The sequence below is a fragment of the Caretta caretta genome, chromosome 10, assembly GCF_965140235.1.
Source record: "Caretta caretta isolate rCarCar2 chromosome 10, rCarCar1.hap1, whole genome shotgun sequence".
In the NCBI taxonomy this organism is placed as follows: Eukaryota; Metazoa; Chordata; order Testudines; family Cheloniidae; genus Caretta; species Caretta caretta.
The window spans coordinates 80,488,972-80,505,419 of record NC_134215.1 but is presented as its reverse complement, the minus strand read 5'-3'; positions in this window follow the sequence as shown (position 1 = coordinate 80,505,419).

The window sequence follows — 16,448 nt, the reverse complement described above, 5'->3', positions numbered from 1 at the left end:
GAGAGGCGTGATGAAGTGGAAACTTTTGGTGGAAACAAACTAATTTAATGGAATTAAACCCACTTGCAGCATAAAATAATTTGGCCCCAATATACATTAGACATGGAGTCCAGCTACAATGACAAATATACACTTCCCAATACTTTGACCTTACTGCTCCAATTGGGCTGGATTCTGATCTCACTTAGGGCTTCTTGCCATGCAGATCTGGTTGAACTGAATATGTGAGTTTAAACTGATTTAATTATGCTAGCTGCGTGGACACTTATTTCAGAGTAAACCAGGCTTATGATGATTTAGCTTAAGTTGATTAGAAACAGGTTTAAACTAAATTAAAGTGAGCTGCTCATATTGAAATAAGCATTGCCACATGGGCGTTTGCACCAGTTCAACTAAACAAGTGCAAGAGTGTGTGTGAAGACAAGGCCTTACATTGATTTTACAATGGTGCAACTTCATTGTCTTAAAAGGAGTTACCCCTGATTTACACCAGTCTAAGGAGATCAGATTCAAGATTTATCAGAACTGCATACTTTCAACACAACTTTGTAGTGCAGAATGCTGGGGACTGACAAAGTCTGATATGTCCAAACTGTCTTCATCCCATACAACCTGCCTCAGAAAAATCCTCCATATCTTTTGGCCCAAAACAATCTCAAACCAAAATCTATTGACACAGTGCAGCCAAAAGGATCTGAGCCCCATCATTGCCAGGAGGCGCTGGAGATGGATCTGTCATGTGCTTCGGATGGAAACTGATTCCATCACCAGAACAGCAGTAAGATGGACACCTGAAGGCAAGCGAAAATGAGGCCGCCCGCAAACAACACGGCGAAGAGCTGTGGAAGCCGAGCTGAAAAACGTGGGCCATAGCTGGGGAACCATGGAAAGACTTGCCAGAAACAGGCAGGCGTGGAGGAGCTTCGTCACTGACCTAAACACCAGAGGTGTAATAGGAACATGATGATGAAGATGAAGGAGATCACAATCATGACTTTTACTGTCTTCTATCACACTATCACTGTTTTCATTCACTCTGCTCCTCCTCTCTTCTCCTTTACACACACACTTCCAACAATCCATCCTAGCCGCTTTCTATCTTCAGCCACCGTAGCCTCACTTAACCGTTATCCAGTCTCATGTCTGGTCTATGTTTAATTAATACCTTGTCTTATGCACAAATTTGCACCAGTTTTAGTGGGTCAGTTTTAAAACATTCTTTTAGCTATTAATTATTAGTAGTAGTTATATTACAGTAATCCCAAAAGGCCTGGGCCCCCTTGTGGTCGGCCCTGTACAAGCATATACTAAAGAGATGGCCTCTATCTAAAGAGTTCACAAGCCAAGTACAAAACTGTAGACAACAAGCTCTTCTTCAGGTCTGGGAAAGGTACTGAGAGTGTCAGAGCTCAATACAAGGTGAAAAGGATTAACATAAGTAGTTAACCCATATTTCAAGGGACCCTTTGAGGTGAAGTGGCCCATTAACACCCCTCCAGTCATAAGGAGGAAGGAAAAAGGGGGGAAATGAAACTGGGTGGGGGGAGGTTGTTTGAGGATTATAGATTGGTTTAATAAACCATCAATCCAGCATCTCTGTGTAGTGGATGAGTTTTAGGCTTCGTCTACACCAGCACTTTTGTCAGCAAAACTTTTGTCTGCCAGGGGTGTGAAAAAACACGCCCCAACCAACTTAAGTTTCGCTGACAAAAGCACCGGCGTGGACAGCACTGTGGGGAGAGGAGACGCTCTCCCAACAACATAGCTATGGCCGCTTGTTGAGGGTGGCTTAATTATGCCAATCGGAGATCCCTCTCCCGTCAGCATAGAGTGGCTACCCAGGAACCCTTACGGCGATGGAGCTGTAAGGTCTGTTGTTCAGACATAGCCTTAGTGTCTAGCAAAATTATGAATTTAGGCTCCCAAGCTCATCTTCTGAAAGCGTTGTGCAGGCTTGCTCTCAGGATGAGGACTGAAACGTCAGATATCGAGTGATTACTTTGTGAAAAGCGTTCACCTACAGGTGATAGGGTGTTTGTGTCTTATTTTCCTGTGTGAGTTCATCTGAGTGCGTAGTGATGGTCTGGTTTCACCCACATGATTGTTAGTGGGGCATTTAGGACATTCGGGTGAGGTACACCACATGTCATGATAGGCACATGTAAAACCCATGGATCTTGGGAGGCGAGTTGGGGGGGGTGTTGATCATTGTAGTAGTGGGGCTATGTCTGCAGGTTTTGCATCTTCTGTTCTGGCAGGGTCTGTTGCTGCTTTGAGTGTGTCCCCTTTGGTCTGTGGGGAGCTGCTTCCGATGACGAGCTTGGAGAGGTCGAGGGCTTGTTTGAAGGCTAGAAAAAGGGGTCCAGGAAAGATTTCTTTCAGAATAGGATCCCCATCAAGTATGGGTTGTAGTTGTTTGATGATACCTGTATGGGTTCCAGTGTGGGGCAGTAGGTGACAACCAGGGGTGTGTGGTCAGAGGGGATTTTATTTCTGTATTGAAGTAGGTTCTCACTGGGTACTTAGGTGGCCCATTCTATTTTACTTCTCTAGTGGAGTGTCCTTGCTTGGTGAAAGCAGTTTTGAGTGTGTTAAACTGTATATGCCAGAGACGCTTGGTTTAGGTCTTATTACAACAAACACCCCCCTCCCAGCTGCCTTTCCCCCACCTTCCTTTTCCTCCCCATGACAAGGGGTGGTGACAGGTTACTTCACCTTGAATCATCCCTGATTATGCTACTTATGCTAAACAATCTGTTGCACCTTGTGTTGAGCTGTGACATGGAGTAATTTCCCAGACCTGAAGAGCAGCTCTGTGTAAGCGTGAACATTTGTCTCTCTCACCAACAGAAGATGGTCCAATAAAAGATATTACCTCAATCTCTTTGTAAATTTACAGAGCTGTATGAATGATTTTTCCATAATGTATCTACACATACACAGTTTAAGTCATATGTCAATAAGGAGTTAAAAGTTGCAGAGCAGTTGTTCACAGGCAAAGACATTGCAGGTCTGTGGTTAACAATGTGTTAATTTGGTAGTTGCCTTGGATCAGAATTAAGCACTTTGGATGTAATCAGAACCATGGTAAGCACTGAATAGAAATGAAGGCAAGTCAAATGTGTAAGTTTGTTTGCTGTAAATGGTTACATACAGTCATATGTTCATGCTACCAAACAGACTAAAAGACATGGAGAATGACAATGGATAATTGTAGTTATCAAGCAGACATTGTTGTATGTGGATAATTAGTCATGTAGTATCCCAGGTCACTGACGGGTTAAAGGATCCTATTTCAGAACTTTTATTTACTTTGCCAGAGAGATAACCTGGATGGTGTTTTATCCCAAACATTAGGACTACCTACTGCTTGAGCACACAAGTCTCTTGGAAATTGCTTCTTGGCACTCAAGGTCTGCCAAAGGGACCCTTGTGCTATCCTGCTGAGCCTTGAGGTGTGATTACAGTAGCGGAGAATGCAAAGATAACTTGTCCTGTTGCACGTTGCTTGTTGTTTCCTGTAGCACCCATGCCATCTTGTGAAATGTCAACTCTCCAAGGACAAACTGGGCTTGGCCAGGTCAGGGCTTGGTTGGGAGGCCTCCAAGGAGGCACCTCGGGCAGCAGACTTCCCAACCTTTCTCACACCATGACTTCCCTCCCCACCTAGCCATAAAGCAAAGAAGGGTGGTCACAACTGTCTGAAACCTGTTCACAACCTGCCTTGGGGATTGCAATCCCCAACTGGAGTACAATGATCTAGATGGTGTTGGTGACCTAGTAGGGGGCACTCCTCTGTGATTCACTACTGAACTCTGTGACCCAGCCTGGCTTCAGAGGCCCATCTTTCACATCACAGTTACGGCCCTGAAACTCTATTTAGGATCCAAAACATAGACCGCCTGATTTTCAAGTCCGCTGGGCATGTAGAACTCCCATTGGCCTCACTGGGACTTGTACGGGGCCTAAACATGGATTAATTTAGGCACTCAGGTTTGAAAGCAGTGGCCATTCATTTTTGGTTCTCTTGGAGAAGTTGGAAAAGGCTGACTTCGCAAACAAAACCTGGGGGCTCCATTTTGACTTATTTGGCTGTGCAAGGCTTTGAAATCTCCCTGCTTGGCTCTGAGGGCATCCAGGAAATCTTTAGAAGCTTTGTTGGCTCACACCTCAGAGCTACAGTCCATTACAGGTTAGGAGGAAAAATATTTAGGTTGAATTTGGAAACTCCTGGCAGGATTGTGACAGAAAAAAACTTCAAACTAATTTTTCCCTTTACTGACTCCATAGGAGTATACTGGAAACAATTATAACTGCCTGCCTCGATCATCCATTACTGAGATTCTCAACACTCTAGCTAATAGCAGTTCCAGCAAACAGATCGGAGCAGTCCAGAACCAGCATGTTGCAGCTATTGAGAAGTAGTACGTGACATGCAGAGAAGGCTAAAAAATATGATCTGTGCCAAAGAAATGTTGCTGATGGAACATGGGAATTAGGAACAAAACCAATTGTTGCTGGGTTCCCTGTGACCCCAACCACAGCAGCATAACCAAGCTGAGACACTGCCCTGGTTTCTACTTGTTGTGTCTGATAATTAATGTATGAATTGAATCCACAGCTGCCAGGTAGGGAGTCCAACTTCCCCTTTTGCCTCTGCTTGGCTACTCCTTTAAGTCCACGGTGTGCGGTGAATGTTATTCACCTGCTTAGCACTGAGCACAGGGGAGGTGCATTGGCTGAACACCTAGTTTGAAGAACAGACCTTTTTGGCCATCCACCTCTACACGAGGGCAGCCGCTGCAGAGGATGAGCTTTGTCTGAACCAGGACAAAACCCTGTAAAACCAAGATTGCATCTTTTCAGACTGAACGAGATGGCTGAAGTTTCTGTGAGGTGGGGTTAACAGGTTTACTGCACTTGATAAGACACTGAGCAAAGCTGCAATTTAATGACTCATCCTGCAGCTACTCAAGAGTTGTAGGGTGCTTCCCTGTACCCTCCACTCCACCACCCCCGCCACTTCAGGCCCTGATTCAGGCTAACAATTAATGCACTTGCCTCTAAGCATAAGATGCTTGAGTCCTCTTGGCCTCAATGGAACTTAAGCATAAATATGTGCTTAACTTTAAGTTTGAGTGCTTTTCTGAATCAGGGCCCCAGTGAACAAATGGAAACCTGCCCCACAGATCCAAAATGGGGAGCAGCACAGAAAGGGGATGTGCAGGTCATATCTTCCTTCCAACCCTACGGAAGCCCTCTTACAGGTACTACATGGGTTGCCATGATAAAGGACTTTGAGCTTCCTTCGGATTGAAAAAGACAGCACTAACAACATACCCAACACCCCCTAGCACTATGTGAGGGGATCAGTTCACTACCGACACAGAAGAGTGCTACCTACTGAATTGCTAACGTATCTCCCTGTAGCACATAGATGTCCCTTAGGAATCTCCTAACTAAGTACTGACCTTGCCCCTTGCTTAGCTTTTGATGGGCTCAGAGCACAAAGTGATATGTCTGCGAGGGGAGGCTGACTACTCAGACAGTGGGATGCATAAGTCATACCAAGCTATTAAAAACAAAAGGCTTTGTTGAGCATATTCCTGTTGGCATTTGTTCATCTCCGTGTTCTCTCTTTTACCCCAGCAATGCTCACTAAGTTAAATAGATTATTTGGTTTTCATTAACAAGCACTCAGACAACTAACGGCCAAATGCTAAATTCTTATAGAGAGTGTTCATTGTTTCTTTAAGCATGTTGCTTATGTTTGGCTTTCAAGGACATGTACATACTTATCTGTTGTTAAAAGGCACACTAAAATGGCCGAGCAACTGTACAGCAGAAGAGAAAGTGTCCATAATCTTTTATTAGCCCCTAGAATAATAGCACCTGAAATTATTTCCTATTATCTGGTCTAGTGCAAGATGTAACCATAATGGGGATAGGTGGTGCTTTACTGCCATCTCCTTTTGTTTAGAAGTCTTGTTGAAATTTAGAATCATGATAACTTACATGTTAGCTGAAGCATTCTCTGTATTACTTGGTTGAGCTGTTGGGTCACTACAGTTCCTTGAATTTCCACCATGCTGGCTTAGGTTATGAAAACGAAAACTATAAAGCTGGAGAATTTAGTGTAGTATTCTCTCTCCATTGTACACTACTAATTAACATAACAATTCTTCCAACACGTTCTTATTCCTACTTTATTTCACAAAAGATCATGAAATGGTTTCATCTTGGTCACCAAAAAAAAAGTAATCACCCAGCCCAGCTATATTAATCTGTTTTTAAAACACTTTATTTGTTTTTAAAAACCCATGTTTTAGTGCTGAAAGGTGAAACTCATTTGGTGCACCAGGAAGAGAATACAAAATCTACATGTTTGTGCAGTGTGAAATATGGTCTGCTTTCCACACTAGCTCCAAAAGGCTGCATTAAAAAGATTCCTTGTGCTAAAGAAAGTGTTTTGGGCCCTTCCAGTTTAATCTGAAAGGTTTTGGGTTTTTACAGCCAGGAAAACAGAGAGATTACAGAGAAAAACAAGAAAAAGAAAATAGTATTTTTAACGTTTTGAGTACAATTTGTTGTGCAGAAGTCTTTGAAGTGTCAGACAGAAAATAAGGCATGTGTTGGAGAAGCAGAACACATCTGGACTTTAGAAAGACCTTATTTATAAGAAATTAGTTTTGAAAAGCTAGCTTCGTGACAGCAGCTGCAAGCAGGAACATGTATCCTATAATTCAAACATTTGAGTATTGGTTATTTAACTCTACTGCAGGATGATACTTGGGAAAAAAAATCATTGTTCTACTCAAAGTTAATCGGTCTGTTGCTTTAAATACATTCTCTAAATAAAGTTGTTGTGTTTGTCGTAACTAATGAAAAAATCTGGAGGCTAACAAGAAAAACTGCTATTTTTTAAAAATCAAGGGCTGAATTCAGCGACAGGCGCAGGCTGGCAGAATTGTATGGTTTATTTCAGGTACTTCACTGCACTCCCATGTAATAATGGAGGGGTTGAAGAGACTGTCAGGCTAATGTAGATTTATTTTCTCAAAGAGTAGATAATGTGTATAAAAATTGGACAGATTTTTACTGTATCCCTCTCCCCCACTCTTTCTATGTGGCTTGGCCTCTCAGTGGGGCAGGGCGTTATCACCTTGACCACTGTGCATGCATGCAATATCCCACTCGCAGTCCCTTCATTACTGGGCTTTGGGGCAGAGGCTATGTCTTCCTTTGTATTTGTGCAGCTCCTAGCACAATAAAGCCCTGATCAGGCCTGGGGCCTTTGTGCACTGTTGCAACACAAATCATCATCATCAGACTTTCACTGGCTGAACCTACCTTAGGACAGTTACCCAGCAACTACTGAGAGTGGATTATACCTTTTTGTGGGAGTCAGATAAGTCATACAAAATATTTTGAATGATACTGAAGGTGTGATTGACCAAAGGAGAAAGGTCCACAGAGCATTCCAAAGACCGCTTAGTATTAACATGCAGTGGAGCAAGTATGTTAACATGATGGAGCAGATTTCACTCACTCAATGAGGGTTATATGCAATGTAAATCAAGGCAGAATTCAACCCTTCAGCCTAACTTAATTTAGGAGCGTAATGATGTTATACTTTAGTTTCCATCACAGGTTTCAAGTTTGTTGCTTTCATCTGGTTACTCACAGGGACTAATACCAATAACGAATGTCCACTTAATTGAACAGTATTGATTAAGTAAAGAGAATACACATTGCTTTATAATCTGATCCAGTCTCACAGCTATAGACTGCACAGGTCCATTGACACGGCAGTTTATAAGGCACTAAAATAGCATCTGAATACAGATTAGGGGAAAAGAGGCAAAATGTTGTAAGTGATGGATTCAAAATGGGTGAAGAACAGGAAGGCTAAAGACCCTAGTTAGACCAGCCTTTCAGGGTGCCAAACAGAGGGGACTTAGGGTGGGGGAGAAGGGGACAGGGAAAAACTAGTTTCACTATTTGTCTGCAGTTTAAAGGAAATTTGTAGCTAAATGCAGGCGTGACCTAAATCATTTCAGCATGCTGTTAACCAATAGTATGTGTTATGGTACATATTATAGAAAAAGGAATATATGCTAGAGCTGTGTCAGTCAAAGATGTGGTGAAGGTCAAGCTATTCAGAAATCAAATACGGGGTGAAATCTTCAAAAGTGCTCCTGTGACTTAAGACCCTAAGTCCCATGTTCAGAAGTGATTTAGGCACTTAGCAGCTTATGTCTTTTTGAAATTCAAGGGGATTTAAGAGTTTAAGTCCCCTTTGAAAAAGTGACTCACACATACAAGCCCAAGTCACTTTGATGACTTTGAACAATTTCCCCCTGGTGTTTACATATGTTAAGAGTAGCATTATCTCCTATGATGGAATACTATTACTGCGTATAATCAGAAGTTAATAGTAGCATAGCTCCGTTGAAATGTTCCTATATCTTGCAGAGGTACTTGGTTTGAGCCTGTTATCATACTTAGCACAGGATGGCTTTATAGGGGCTGTAATGTAATGTAACAAATGAACAGTTTAGGGCAGGCCTGTTTCCTGTCAAATAAAGAAATAACAGCACGTATCCAGAAACATTCCTGTTGATCAGAGCCTGCAGTAGTAGAACAATGAGAGCACACAGTCGGGTGGGTCTCTTGTTGGTTTAATCAGTTGGGATTGTGGTCACAATGTGGTAGTCTGGGCTGGAGTTTCCTTCCATTATACCTGTCATTTGCTTTAATATGTCATTTCTTACTCATCCACCCCTCCCCATCCCACCGCCCCCCCCTTTTTTTTTTAAAGTATAGGGCTATTTCCTGCATAATAATTTCCCCTTTAGCACCTCACAAGGGCTGAAAGCACCTTTACTTCCTAACAACTGGAAGTAGGGTGCTGGACCCTATAATTATCTACCAGGCTTCAGGTCCCTTTGTTCTCAAAAGCTTTAACCGAGAGCTTGAGTACCTCAGATCAAAATGACAAGCATTTTTCCAAATAGAATCCATTCCTGCTGGATTTGTGACACATAACCATCCTTTAAAACTGGTTATGTTTCTGGCTTTTGAAAACAGAACACCCAAATCTGATAGGGGTATGATTTCATAAGGAGTTTAAAATACTCCCTAGAAATACATAAGGGCTATAATTTAAATGGAATATTTGACTATTTCAGCAATACAATCTGTAATTGAGCTCTAAGCAGTGAGAGTGAGGTATCGTTAGGCACCCGACATTCCAACCAACTCAAACGCAAGCCACAGAATAAACAGCATTCACTCCACGATGTATCCCAAAGGTCTTATTGTTATGGCCACAACATGCCAGCATGCTTTAACAAACACAAATGGCTACTGCTCTAGATAACACCTCCAGAGGTTCTCTCATTTGGCAATCATTTCCCATGGTTTGAATCTACACCAATTCCTTGCCCACTGTACATACAGGGATACGGTGTCATACTTTTAAAATCCCACTGGCAGGAAGTATATGGATTTGAATGCTACAATGCCAATTTCAACCCAAAAAAAAAAAAAAGTCGTCCTGCTGTTGTAAGGAGTCATAGAATATCAGGGTTGGAAGGGACCTCAGGAGGTCATCTACTCCAAACTCCTGCTCAAAGCAGGACCGATCCCCAACTAAATCATCCCAGCCAGGGCTTTGTCAAGCCTGACCTTAAAAACTTCTAAGGAAGGAGATTCTACCACCTCCCTAGGTAACGCATTCCAGTGTTTCACCACCCTCCTAGTGAAAAAGTTTTTCCTAATATCCAACCGAAACCTCCCCCACTGCAACTTGAGACCATTACTCCTTGTTCTGTCATCTGCTACCACTGAGAACAGTCTAGGTCCATCCTCTTTGGAACCCCCTTCAGGTAGTTGAAAGCAGCTATCATATCCCCCCTCATTCTTCTCTTCTGCAGACTAAACAATCCCAGTTCCCTCAGCCTCTCCTCATAAGTCATGTATTCCTGTCCCCTAATCATTTTTGTTGCCCTCTGCTGGACTCTTTCCAATTTTTCCACATCCTTCTTGTAGTGTGGGGCCCAAAACTGGACACAGTACTCCAGATGAGGCCTCACCAATGTCGAATAGAGGGGAACGATCACGTCCCTCGATCTGCTCGCTATGCCCCTACGTATACATCCCAAGATGCCATTGGCCTTCTTGGCAACAAGGACACACTGTTGACTCATATCCAGCTTCTTGTCCACTGTAACCCCTAGGTCCTTTTCTGCAGAACTGCTGCCAAGCCATTCAGTCCCTAGTCTGTAGCGGTGCATGGGATTCTTCCGTCTTAAGTGCAGGACTCTGCACTTGTCCTTGTTGAACCTCATCAGATTTCTTTTGGCCCAATCCTCCAATTTGTCTAGGTCCCTCTGTATCCTATCCCTACCCTCCAGCGTATCTACCACTCCTCCCAGTTTAGTGTCATCTGCAAACTTGCTGAGGGTACAATCCACACCATCCTCCAGATCATTTATGAAGATATTGAACAAAACCGGCCCCAGGACCAACCCTTGGGGCACTCCACTTGATACCGGCTGCCAACTAGACATGGAGCCATTGATCACTACCCATTGAGCCCGACAATCTAGCCAACTTTCTATCCACCTTATAGTCCATTCATCCAGCCTATACTACTTTAACTTGCTGGCAAAAATACTGTGGGAGACCGTGTCAAAAGCTTTGCTAAAGTGAAAGAACAACACGTCCACTGCTTTCCCCTCATCCACAGAGCTAGTTATCTCGTCATAGAAGGCAATTAGATTAGTCAGGCATAACTTGCCCTTCATGAATCCATGCTGACTGTTCCTGATCACTTTCCTCTCGTCTAAGTGCTTCAGAATTGATTCCTTGAGGACCTGCTCCATGATTTTTCCGGGGACTGAGGTGAGGCTGACTGGCCTCTAGTTCCCGGGATCCTCCTTCTTCCCTTTTTTAAAGATGGGCACTACATTAGCCTTTTTCCAGTCGTCCAGGACTTCCCCTGATCGCCATGAGTTTTCAAAGATAATGGCCAATGGCTCTGCAATCACATCCGCCAACTCCTTTAGCACTCTCGGATGCAGCGCATCTGGCCCCATGGACTTGCGCTCATCCAGCTTTTCTAAATAGTCCCGAACCACTTCTTTCTCCACAGAGGGCTGGTCACCTCCTCCCCATGCTGTGCTGCCCAGTGCAGTAGTCTGGGAGTGGACCTTGTTCATGAAGACAGAGGCAAAAAAAGCATTGAGTACATTAGCTTTTTCCACATCCTCTGTCACTAGGTTGCCTCCCTTGTTCAGTAAGGGGCCCACACTTTCCTTGGCTTTCTTCTTGTTGCTAACATACCTGAAGAAACCCTTCTGGTTACTCTTAACATCTCTTGCTAGCTGCAACTCCAGGTGTGATTTGGCCTTCCTGATTTCACTCCTGCATGCCCGAGCAATATTTTTATACTCTTCCCTGGTCATTTGTCCAATCTTCCACTTCTTGTAAGCTTCTTTTTTGTGTTTACGATCAGCAAGGATTTCACTGTTAAGCCAGGCTGGTCGCCTGCCATATTTACTATTCTTTCTACACATCGGGCTGGTTTGTCCCTGTAACCTCAATAAGGATTCTTTAAAATACAGCCAACTCTCCTGGACTCCTTTCCCCTCATGTTATTTTCCCAGGGGATCCTGCCCATCAGTTCCCTGAGGGAATCAAAGTCTGCTTTTCTGAAGTTCAGGGTCTGTATTCTGCTGCTCTGCTTTCTTCCCTGTGTCAGGATCCTGAACTCGACCATCTCATGGTCACTGCCTCCCAGGTTCCCATCCACTTTTGCTTCCCCCACTAATTCTTCCCAGTTTGTGAGCAGCAGGTCAAGAAGAGCTCTGCCCCTAGTTGGGCAGAGTCACTGGATCGGGGGGAAGAGGCCATTCTGGTGCAATTTCCTAAACTCTAGACTTCCACAAAAGCGTTTCTTGCAGGGCTCTAAGTTTTCTCATGATCAGGCTTAACAGAAAGGAGAATTGTTTTGGAAAGTTTGGACAACTTGGAGCAACCTGCTGTGGAATAATTATAGGCCTGTGAAAAATACATGCACTTCAGGAGTTTAAGATTTTTAGGCTATAGATATATATTTTACTTCACTGAAGACTCATAGTAAAATACATTTTGAAGAGTCAGGCAACATGACTGTATAAAATAGATAATTTTCTACAGCTAAATTCGCCTGCAGGACCATTAGAGAAGCTCAATATTAAAACTGATTCAGTCAGTCATCCTGCAATATTTCGGTCCTTCAATCCACACTTATCTGAGCAATTGTGATGCAGTATTTAAAACTACGATATATTAATCTCTGCTCAGATTGCCAGGCAGACTCCTGATGCAACACCAAAATCCCGTTTCATTGTGTGATCGGAAATGCTGTCTCAAACCCATGGAATCTAGTTTTCAAGACTAAGCCAGTTTAGACTGGGGTAATGTTTGCATGGGTTACGAGCTGAGAATTCCCAGGTCCAGATTCTGATTTCAGACACACTAGTGTATATCTACAGTAACTCCACCAAAGCCAAACGCGTACCTCTGAACGACGACTCCTTGCTCAAGGCTTTTTTGGCTGATGCCAGCAGATAATTAGAGTACCTCCCACATAAATATTCCTGTGCTGGCTAATGGGTAGGGGGTGGAGCCATGACTCTGCTGATCCCTGGCTCACTCCCTGCACTCCGGCTCCTGAACACTAGCTTCAGGCAACCCACACAGGAGTGGAAGTGGGGGCAGTCCTCTTGTGCAGAGTCAAAAATCGAGCCCTTGAGGAGGTGCTGTATTGTGCAACTAGGAAAGCATCCAGTCTCAGTGAAGTTACTAGTGTGCAACAGTACCTACAGCTCAACTCACAATGCCCTTCTCTACAGCAATCCATGTCATGTGTCCAAAAGATATTTGCAATCTATCAGTACCAAGAACAAAATAAACAGGACCTTTTGTTGCACTGGATACACTATTGAAGAGAGACACTATGTCTGGCACCCAGCCCAAACCAGCAGAATAACTAATATTTAACTAAAAGCTTGAATATTTACCCAGTGAAGCCTTGTTTATGTTAAACTACTATTTAAGTGGGCTTGGAACCAGCAAAATGTTGGGGGTGCGCCAGTTCTGGTTGGGTGTGAAAACTTCTGGCATCGTGCCCAAAATTTTCGCAGTAGCAAAAGAGGAATTCTTGTGATTGAAAATGCCTGACAACTCCCTTTAGGCCCCAGAGCTGCCATCTCAGTGAACTTGGTTTACATAAGTAAGCTGGATAAGCCATGGGAAAACAGTCATCGAACGATACGCTGAGGTTTAAAACTGAAATCACGAGAAGAACTTTAATATGTAGTAGTTTGAACTTAGTTTAAACAAAGTTTATTGATGGTCCATCATCAGTGGCTGATTGCCCTTATGGAAAAACCCTATAGAATGTAGCAAAAAATGAGAAATGATGAAGAATGACTCAAAGCCAGCATTTGAAAGGAATGAAGACTTCTTAATGAAGAATAGTATCCCTGCGATAGAGTTCTATAGAATGATCACAAAAAACCCAAACCACAACACACTTTAGAAAGGATGTTCTCCTCTGTTAAACCATAGGGGTGAAAGCATGGCTCCATTGAAGTCAATGGGAATTTTGCCATCATCATCAATGGAGCCAGCATTTCAGCTAACGAGTTTCTGGAGTAATTTCTATGGTATGCTAGAAGATTTTGTAGAATCTGCTTGGTTACACATCTATTAAATTTGCATAAGGGTGTGTGTGTGTGTGTAATTGGAATATGATACATGATTCTATTCTCACTTAGCAGATCTACCAGCTGGAAAGATGCTACAGTGTGGAACCCACCCCCACTACAGAAAGTTGGCGGAGTGATTCCAAAACAAGCAACAAGGTGGAACCCCGGTGGAGTGTCTCAAAGGACCTTTCAAAAATATGTCTTGAGGCCCAGATCTAGTGGCTTTCCCTCAGCTGGTGGTGGTGAGGTTCACTAAGCTAAAATGCAGCTCTCTCGGGCAATAGAAACAAACCAAAGTTGCTCACCATAACCGGACTTGACTTTCACCTAAAGTCTCAGTATTCCACCCTTAGAATGTGCTGCTCAGCTTAAGAGCAAGCAGGCTGCTGTGCTCAGGAAATTGCACAGAGCTCTGTTTAAAAGTGCAGCCGAGAATGCTAAAATAACCCTTCTGCCTTTCCTTTCCTGGAGAGTCTGTTTCCACGAGGGCCGAGTTTCCAAGGAGCTTGCATGTGTGAAACCCTGAAATGTGTGCACGCAAAGTAGGTAGCTGCCCATACAAAATGTCAACTGGGGATTTTTTCCTCCTGGAAACACATACCCACAGATTCATCATTTGCGTTTCCAAGAGACCTTTTGAAATCCGTCCCTTGAAAAGTTTTCTTGGAGTCTTGCAGCCTAAAGTACTTACACATACTAGGGAAAATACATGACATTTTACTGTGCAGAACAAGCAAAGAAATATACAGGCCAGTTACAGAGCACCTAACAGTGGTTAACCAAATCTCCCAGGAAAATGGAGCCTTGTCAGCCTCCCCTGACAGACTGCCATGCATTGCTCCCCCATTCGCCCTACAACAGCTCAGTTATGCACTATACTGTAGTAGTGTAGGATATCTTCTGGGGGGAATTCAGTAGAAAAAAACAGCTTCACTTTGCAAACTTTTCTTCAAGACTGGGTGCTCATAGCAAAAAAAATTTTTTAATACAATCTAAAAATAAAAGGAAAAATTCCCCATCATGGGATTCAGCCCAGGTCTATGAATCTCAATTTCCCTTTTTTTGAGTCTCTCCTTCAGACTAATCACTTGGGCAAAATAAAGGGGAGCTGGGCTGGTGTTAACTCCTTGTTCTCCAGGAAACAGGCAGTGTCCTTGCCCTCTGGCTCAGGGTTCCAACAGACAGCTGCACAAGTTACTGATTCAGAGATGATTACCGTAGTCAACAAGTGTAGCAGAGTTTGGTGAATTCATTGTTTTGGCACCAGCTCACCTTTAATTGCTTTTGATGTCATATTTTGGCCAATTCTGCACTGGAAGAATTCTGTCAAAAAAGTCATCAGGACTATTTCTTTCTGTGTTCTTAATTTGTTGAAGGCCAGTAGGTCTCATGGCAGAAGCAATGCTTGTGGGAAGATCTCACCCAAAATTCAGGATGTACACGCCTCCCTTTGGCAGTGCAGCCATGCAGCTCCTGAGATGGTCAGAAGAAACCAAAGCAGAAGAGTTGCAAAGCAGCTGGACGGAGTTATTTTGGGGATCGGCCACTGAAACCAGTTCCTACAAAGCTGCTAAATATATTATGCAGACAGCTCCAATTAATAGAAATGTAGGAATTGCCAGACTAGATCAGAGTCAGGGTCCAGTCTCCTGTCTGAGACAGTGGCCATTGCCAGATGCATCAGAGGAAGGTGTAAGAACCCCGCAGTAGGCAGATGTGGGATAATCTGCTTCCTCCAGCCTGATCTCTAATAGTTAGAGATTGATGTAAGCCCTGAAGCACAAGGTTTAGTGTCCCTTAATGGTTTGCTTGATTTTCTTTACTGAAGGGTGACTGTACCACAGCCATGGCTTTTTCCGCTTATATTTAGGAATGAAATGTTACTTTCATTACTCGCTTTGCTTTTTGGAAACCCTGCCACTTTTGGTGCGAAGAACAGAAGAGGATTTTGCTTGTAGGAGTCAGATGGGTGCCTCTTTGGGCTTTAACTAGGATTTAAAAAACAGGAACTAGTTACTTTCCAGAAGAAAAAACAAACTGCTAAGTTTCTGCTGACTTGGAGTTGCAAAAATGCATCTTGGATTCTAGAGTGCTTGGTAAAATATTGTGGTGGTAAGTAGCACAGGGAGTTAGTTTAGAAACAGCAGTGTAAATATACAGCATAATGGGCCAGCTTGTTTCAGGTTCTTTTTTGTGGGGTTATAGTCCTGTCTATCTCCTTTAGTTAACATGCAACTAAAACTTCAAGTTTAAGGTCAACCTGAGGCCGCGCATGTTTGATTGGCTGATTATGCCATGTAAACAAGTGCGGCCGTGCCGTAGACCAAAGCCGGTCCCACTCACTAACTTTGGTGCGGAGACATGGGGAGCCAAAGAAAGCAGAACGGTCAGATGGCTTAGTCAATTAGTCAGTCGCAGAAAAAATATGTGGTTCTAAAGTCTGTGTTTAATATGGATGTGTGCGTGCAAAGTGACTCAACCAATGGAGCTAAAGTAGTCAGTATTTATTTTATTATCTATTTGGTGATATCTCAAGTCCCTACTGGTCTTGGACAAGACACTGTACAAGCATATTCTGAGAGAGAATAATAGAGTATCTTCTAAGAAGGTTTGCAGAGTGGTAGCCGTGTTAGTCTGCATCAGCAAAAATAAGGAAGAGTCCTTGTGGCCCCTTAGAGACTAACAAAT